Consider the following 7,623-nt stretch of genomic DNA (forward strand, 5'->3'; position numbering starts at 1 on the left):
TAAACAAAACTTTTCTTTTTTTTTTTTTTTTGCAAACTGATATTCATTTTGACCAATATACTGTAAAAGTGCACTTTAAATAAATGGGTCACACTTTATTTTAAGGTCCAATTCTCGCTATTAACAAACCATTAACTATGACTTTTGCCTCAATACACTCCTAATTTGTTGCTTGTTAATAGTTAGTAAGGTTAAGGTTAAGGTTAAGTTAAGGTAAGGTAGTTGTAAGTTGTTAAGGTAGTTGTAATATGGTCATGCAGAATATCTGCTTTATAAGTACTAATAAACAGTCAATATGTTAATAATGTGCATGCTATAAGCAACTAGTTAAAAGTGAGAATTGGTCCCTATTTTTTACCAATAATGTGTTTAACCTTTTTCAGCATTTATTGTGCATTTGGTCATTAATGTTTAATTTATTCGATTTATTAAGCAGCACATTTATCTCTGCCCTCCCATACCTCTGCTGATCAGCACTGTGCACTGTGTTCTCCCCTTGGGTTATCCTTGGCATTCAGCAGTACAAATGAGAACACTGAGATCATTAACTGTTCATTTGGAACAAAGGTTTAGTTGTTCAAAATGGAAGTGTCTGTTGTGAAACTGAAAAATATGCTCATTATGATGTTTGTGCAATAATTTACCTTTACTGCAGTCAAAGCAGTTATGCAATGTTAAATGAATGATCGCCTTATGAAGAAAGGGGGTATGACAGAATGTTGAGTACATGATAAACAGGCAAGTGTCAGGCTTAAAATACTCAGGTGCTAATTTAACTCAGAAAGGATAACACTGTTATAAATAGCTTTCAGTTCATCTTATGCACAGTAACCATCAAAGGAAGCAGGGTTCACGTTAAACTCCACGTTATTAATTATATTAATGAATTCAGTGGTGTAGAGCTAGAGCTGTGGTGCTGTTGGCCGAAGTTTTAGTTGGGTCATCCAAAAAAAAATTTAAAATCACCAGCAAGCCACAGTACTCACATTTCCTGCACTTCATCTGCCATTGTATCCCATGAACAAGGCAAATTAACCCCCAAGTTGCTCCAAAATTGGTTCAAGATGTAACAAAATCCTAAAGATCACACCTGAAGTCCTTGCTGTTCTGTGTTTGGCATTAAGATCAGACTTTAAAATCCCTTTCAGTGTATTTAATTGCTGCCCTCCTAATGTTTCAAAACAAGGAAATGTATATTTTTTCTCCAGTTAAGAGATTTTGACAGAGTTGCACATCTGTCCACTACAATAGAAAATCTAAAGGAGGTAATTGCAAAAAGTCATTCTGTTGATAGATTACGGTCAAAACTGCTTTGGTTGCAGACTTAAAAGTAAAAACATGGATTCTGGTGAATGTATAATTTATATAATGATCATTTGCAAACCTTTTTACGCGTTTGAAAACTGTAATAACATCAAATCAAGAATAACAAATATATAGCAGTGTTACCCACACAAACACAATACTAAAACAATAAAATTAACATCAATAAATAAAATCCAACATAAAAACACTCCAGTATACATAACTGATAACAAAATAAGATTTAAGAACATTTAATAAGATATTTTTTTAAATAAAATTAAACTTCATTTATTAAGACAATTATTATAAATTATTACTTTACATATAAAGTAAACGTAAATAACCTAAAACTGCAAGTTCATTTCACAATAAAATTAATTTTTCTAAAATATAATAGCATTAATGATAAGTTAACTAAGTTATTTTCAAGTTTTTACTGTAGAATTTTAAATGTTTCCTATAAAATTGTGTATTTACACTTATTTCAGCTATACTGAATTTTTGTTGTCATAACAATGAAACAATGAAATATAAATAGCAGAGTCATATAAAATTATGGGCAAGGGTTGCTTGTAACTCCCTAAATGGTTAAAAATGACTTTTAAACATCTGTCTACTGTAGACATCATGAATCAGAGGTTAAATTGGGTGCACTAATAGATTCTTTAAAAAAAATCAGCAACATGAAATTGTGTAGTTTTTGCCAGATGAGACTTCGTAGAATAACAGTAAGTTAATGAATTGTAAATGAATTGTCCACTGTGTTAAAAGAAAGAAAGAAAGAAAGAAAAAGAAAGGAAAAGCCTATAAGCCATTTGTGGGTTGATTTCCCGAAATCAGTAAACATTGTGGCTTTGTAGCATTTTCCAAAAGCACTCTGTTTGTTTGAGCAAACTGACCAGGACAAATGTTTAGGAAAACTTTCAAAAAACAGTAATTATTTTTGCAGTCTTATTTGGTGATGCCAGAAATTACACACCTCACTTTAACATGTGACAAAACAGCAAAGTTTAAATGCAAATGTCAAAACGTTCACAATTTTTTAAATTTCCATATTTAATCCCATTCTATCAGTTTAAATAGTTACACTAGTCTTATGAAAGAGAGAAACATTAAATAACAAGCCTCTATCATGTGATTTCCATTATAAGACCTGAAAAATAACTTGAGGATAGGGGTGAATGTGTATTTAGACAAACACAAATAGTTTCAGTCATGGGATGAATAAAACAAAAGAATGGAGCAGATGTGTATTTTTACAAAGTGTATTTGTTAAGACAATCGATAGATAAATAAATATAAAATGAAGCCTCCAAAGAAGATAATTCAAAGACATTACATTATTAGGAGAGACATTGAATAAACATTATAAAAGGTGAATTTATAAGTCAATATATTATTTGTTTTATTTCCATATCTTTGATATCTATCTCTGACCTACTGTCCACAGCAATCCATTCAGTTGAACTTGTCAGAGTGTTTTTGTGTTCTGCCTGCAACATATTTTAATCATTTGTCTATGTGTACATGCAGTCTATTGCTTTGTGGTGTTTTTCAGTGTCTCACGCCACGAGCACCGCATTTATAAGAGACTGTGTCAAGTTAAAAGCCGGTTAACTTTGATAAATGTTGAAAATCTCTTAATTGTGTTCCATTCCTTACATTAGGTCCAGCTGTTTTTGAATAGCTCCTACAAAAACTAGTACAAAATATAAGTGGTACTTCAAATAGAATGACTAGTGTATGGGGCAAGGAGCATCATTTTTTAATGTGTTATTTTCTTTAAAATCAGTCACACTAAATTAATGCATTAAATTGACATAGTATATTAGAAGTTACTGTAACTACACTCTCAGAGCCATATCTATCTGATTATATTCGCAAGTGTAATAATATGATAGTCCATTAATATCAATTGTACACTCTAAAAAATGCTGGGTAAAACAGGGACAAACCCAGCGATTGGGTTGTTTTGACCCAGCGGTTGGGTTACTACCCAGATTAGAGTGTAGTTTTACCATTTAAAAATCTCTATGTAACTTCCTTAAACTTTTGAAAAGCTCTGATGTTCATGTGCAGAATTAAGCATATAGGCATTTTGGGGGGATAAGGTTAAGCACAAGCTTTAAAAAGCATTATCACCCAATTTGGGTTTTTACAGCAAACCCACAGTGAATCACATCATACCTTCCTATCAGATGAAGTAAGAGTTTTTGGAAAATGTGCTGCTTAAACAAGGATGAGTTCACTGGAACTGTATAAAAGCTGAATGAACGAATGCTGTTTTTGAATGTTGCAAAAACCTGATTAAAATATATTATTAGATTTTTTTTTTTACATGACCAAATGGTCAATTGAAAACACCTGACTGAATCAAATCAGGATGAGGAGAGAAAACAGAAGGGAAAAAAGGCTAGTTCTGTTTAAGGGTTAAAATGTTTTAAGCAGAAGAAAAGTCAAATTTGAGCTGATGGTGGCACTAGAGGGTTTAGGTCCAAGACCTCCAGTTGGTTCAGGGGACTGCTTAGGTGTTTGACCCCTTTATAAATAGCTTCGCCCCACGCATACACAGCAGTGCATTTTCAAAGCCTCAGTTGTCTCAGTTTTCTCTTAATATTTCTTTCTTCATTATATAATCTTATTCTCCAAGACAATGTATGTGCGCTGAATCAAACCAGACTAGTTGAAACACTAATTGAATTCATGGTATGATTGTCAATGTCTGAAATCTGCAATGATATATCATAATGACTACCATAATTTTTTTCCTCTTTCTTGTGCAGAATACAGTTCTAATGAAAACCAAATGCTTGATCACAATAGTTTACCAGAGGCACATGAGTGGCTTTTAAATACAGCTGAAAGTAATCATGGGCTTATTCGTCAGTTCAAGTTTCATTATGATCTTAAGGAACCCCAGGTGCGTTAAGGTGAGTTGAACGATCGCTGCTTAAGGTCACAAGTCCAACATGCAATTCTAATTCAAGGGGAAATCTATTATCTCAGTGAAACATTTTCTGGTGGAAGTAGCAAATAGGCCATCTGAACAAAAGCAAAAGAATTCCCAGTGGGCTGATTGGCCAAATTAATTCATGAATGGAGAGTAATGAGAGGGGATTTCTACAAAAATGACCAGGCATGTAGCACTGTCTTCTCAATGCAAGAATATCCCTGGTACGAGCCGTTGTGTTGCCGTTGGTTTTCCTGGACCTTGAGGGTCAGAGTTGAGAACTCTTGATTTACACCAATTATTGCTTCAGTGAACAAATCAGAATTTACCCCAGCTCTTCTTGGACCGACAACCATTAATGTTCAGTATGTTTTGTGATTTGGGGGACTGTTATTAGGAAGGTTACCAAGTTTATGCCTTAGTCTGATTATTAACATGAGCATAAATAGCCCTGTGTTGCTCTTGGTCCTTTTCAAATGTTATTTCTGTCACACCATCATTTTCTGTGGATTCATGTGTTTTCTTGGTGAGTCTTTGTTTCCAGTTTCATTCTGTCATTTATGGTCAGTTGCACTTGTTTTTGAATTGTTTTATGGAATTCCATAATTATAGTACTGATTTATTCAACAAAGATGTTTAGCCTTTGCTTGTCTGAGACTCACCTACTTTACAGAACGCCTGACCAAAATCTGAACCCAGTGGTTGAATTAATGAGGTTTTGGCAGAGCTGCGTGGTGTGGCTGAATACAGTTGAAATTTTAACACCTGGCTGAAAAGGATTAGGCCGTATGACTGCGACGGTGGAACAGGCTTTCCCAGCCCTCTTAATGGAGGCACCCCAACACTGCACTTTTCAAACTCTTCCTAATCAAACACACCTGAATCATGTAGTGGATCAGAGTCGCTGCTAAAAGGGTGAATTTTCTGTCTGATGGAGATTGTCCATTTCAGGGGTGTTCAATCCTGTACCTGGAGGGCCACTCTCCTGCATATTTTAGCTCCAACCCAACTAAACATGCTTGAACCAAGACAATCAAGATCATCATGATTACTAGAATCTTTCAGGCAGGTATGTTGGGACAAGTTAGAGTCTGCAGGATGTTCCAGGACCACGGTTGGACACCCCTGGTACATGCATTCCTCCTGGTTTGGGAGGAAGTAGGGAGGAGTAGGTACAAACCTACTCCTGGAGGGCCACTCTCCTACAGAGTTTAGGCTTGTTCAAGATGCATCGGCATTGCGCAAGACCGATTGCCGTATGACATCAAAGTACGGTGAGAGCTATTCAAATGCACAAAGAGTTGTCTGCTCTCCAGTCATTCTCAAGGTACTTAGATGTCATACGCCGATTAGTCTGCGCAGCACAGATGCATCTCGAACAAGCCTTTTAGCTCCATCCCTAATTAACCTGAACCAGCTAATCAAGGTATTCAGACTCACTAGAAGCTTCCAGCAGGAGTGTTGGAGCTGGTTGGAGTGAAAGGATTGGACACCCCTGCTACAGATTCAAACAACAACACCCAGTAACGCCTCCCATAATCAGGAAAGCTCTTCATGTTCGATGACATCATCTTCCTGCTCTGCTTTGCCTAGTGGACCCTGCTGGTCTCTTTTTGAAGAGTTGAGCTTTTCATCTGAATAATCCTGTATTCCTCTACCACAGGGGTATCCAATCCTGGTCCTTGAGGGCTAATGTCCTCTAACTTGTCCCAACATACTTGCCTTGATTAACTTGGTTCAGTTGTGTTTAATTGGGGCTGGAAGTAAACTCTGCAGGATAGTGGCCTTCCAGGACCAGGATTGGACACTCCCGCTCTACCAGAAGTGTCTATTTTTTCTTCAAGTAAAAGTCAAAGATGGAGGAGGAAGCCGGATTCAGTGCGTAAACCTGTCTTGTAGGTTCCCACACCAGAGGCCATTCCTTGCCCTGTTCCAGAAGCCGCCCAAGTTCTGTTTTACTTAAAGCTGATCTCACTTGCAGTCCCCCTGAGTCTACTGCAGCTGTTCCAGCTCTTTTGTGTGAGTCTGCATGCATGTATGTCTGTCTTGTCTGGCTGTGCTCCTGTCTGTCTTGCCTGACCCAGTTTCTGTATATGTCTCTCCAGGACATAGCCTCCTAAGTGTCTCGACGGCCCATGTTCTTGAGTCTGATTTTGTGTCTGAATCTGCTCCCTCAGTCTCCGCTCCTCGATCTCTATCGTCAACCCTAGTCCAACTGTCTGTGTCCTCAGAATGTGACTGCTTGTTTTCTATCCTTGATTGGTTAGTATTTATTGGTCAAAAATCTACAATGTCTTCAGGTAAAGACAAAAACTGCTTTATCACATTAAACCCGGTGAACTGCTTTTTCTGATCAATTTACCACATCTGCTACCTTTTTACCATTAAGATATCATTCATAAATCAGCACCAAAATAAAATCACTTATTTTAATAATTGTGAATGACCTTTAAATGCTGAAGTGAAGCACATTAGTCCAATTAAAAAAATTTTACTTCAGTGTCACAGGCATTTCTGCAGAGTAATTGCGTCACCACATTTATTATTGGCCCAGAGCATACTTCTTACATTAGCACGTCCAGACCTCATACTTGCTTATACTGGTAATATTCTGACTGTTCACACAAGCGTCAAGACGGTACTAGTAATTGTACAGCAAATTGCCAGGGTTGATTTACTGTTATTTCTCAACAGGCCCCTATTGCTGAATTACTGAATAAAATGTTCAGTGAAGGTTATGAGGATCATTAAAGAAAAAAATCCTAAACATCACACTGTCCTGAACATGATTTAAAAGTATCAGAATCTGTCTCATCACTGGGACAGAACAAATACTTTTGTGTAAGACATCATGGATGAATAAATAAACAAATAAATTATCATTTGATTAAAGCAGGGTGATTTTGTCTTTATGCCAGATCAATTTATGACATTGCTTCACAATCAGTTGGTTCAGCTCCTAAGATCAAAGAACTCTGTTCTAAGAAAATGTATGACTGTAATATGAATTAAGTACATAAAGTCAACACCTTCATCAACACAAACTGAAAATTATGTTAAAGCTGTTTGCCAGACTATCTATCTATCTATCTATCTATCTATCATCTATTTATTAGTGCTGTCAAACGATTAATCGCGATTAATCGCATCCAAAATAAACGTTTTCATTTACATAATATATGTATGTGTACTGTGTTTATTATGTATATATAAATACAGCACATACAGTATATATTTTGAAAATATTTACAAGTATATACATTTATATATTCATATTAGTATATTTTATATTATATATAAATATATTTAATATATAAACATAACATATTTTTCTTAAATATACACATGCATGTGTTTGTATTTATATA

Source organism: Sinocyclocheilus rhinocerous, unplaced genomic scaffold (assembly GCF_001515625.1).
Source record: "Sinocyclocheilus rhinocerous isolate Xijiao unplaced genomic scaffold, SAMN03320098_v1.1 scaffold955, whole genome shotgun sequence".
In the NCBI taxonomy this organism is placed as follows: Eukaryota; Metazoa; Chordata; class Actinopteri; order Cypriniformes; family Cyprinidae; genus Sinocyclocheilus; species Sinocyclocheilus rhinocerous.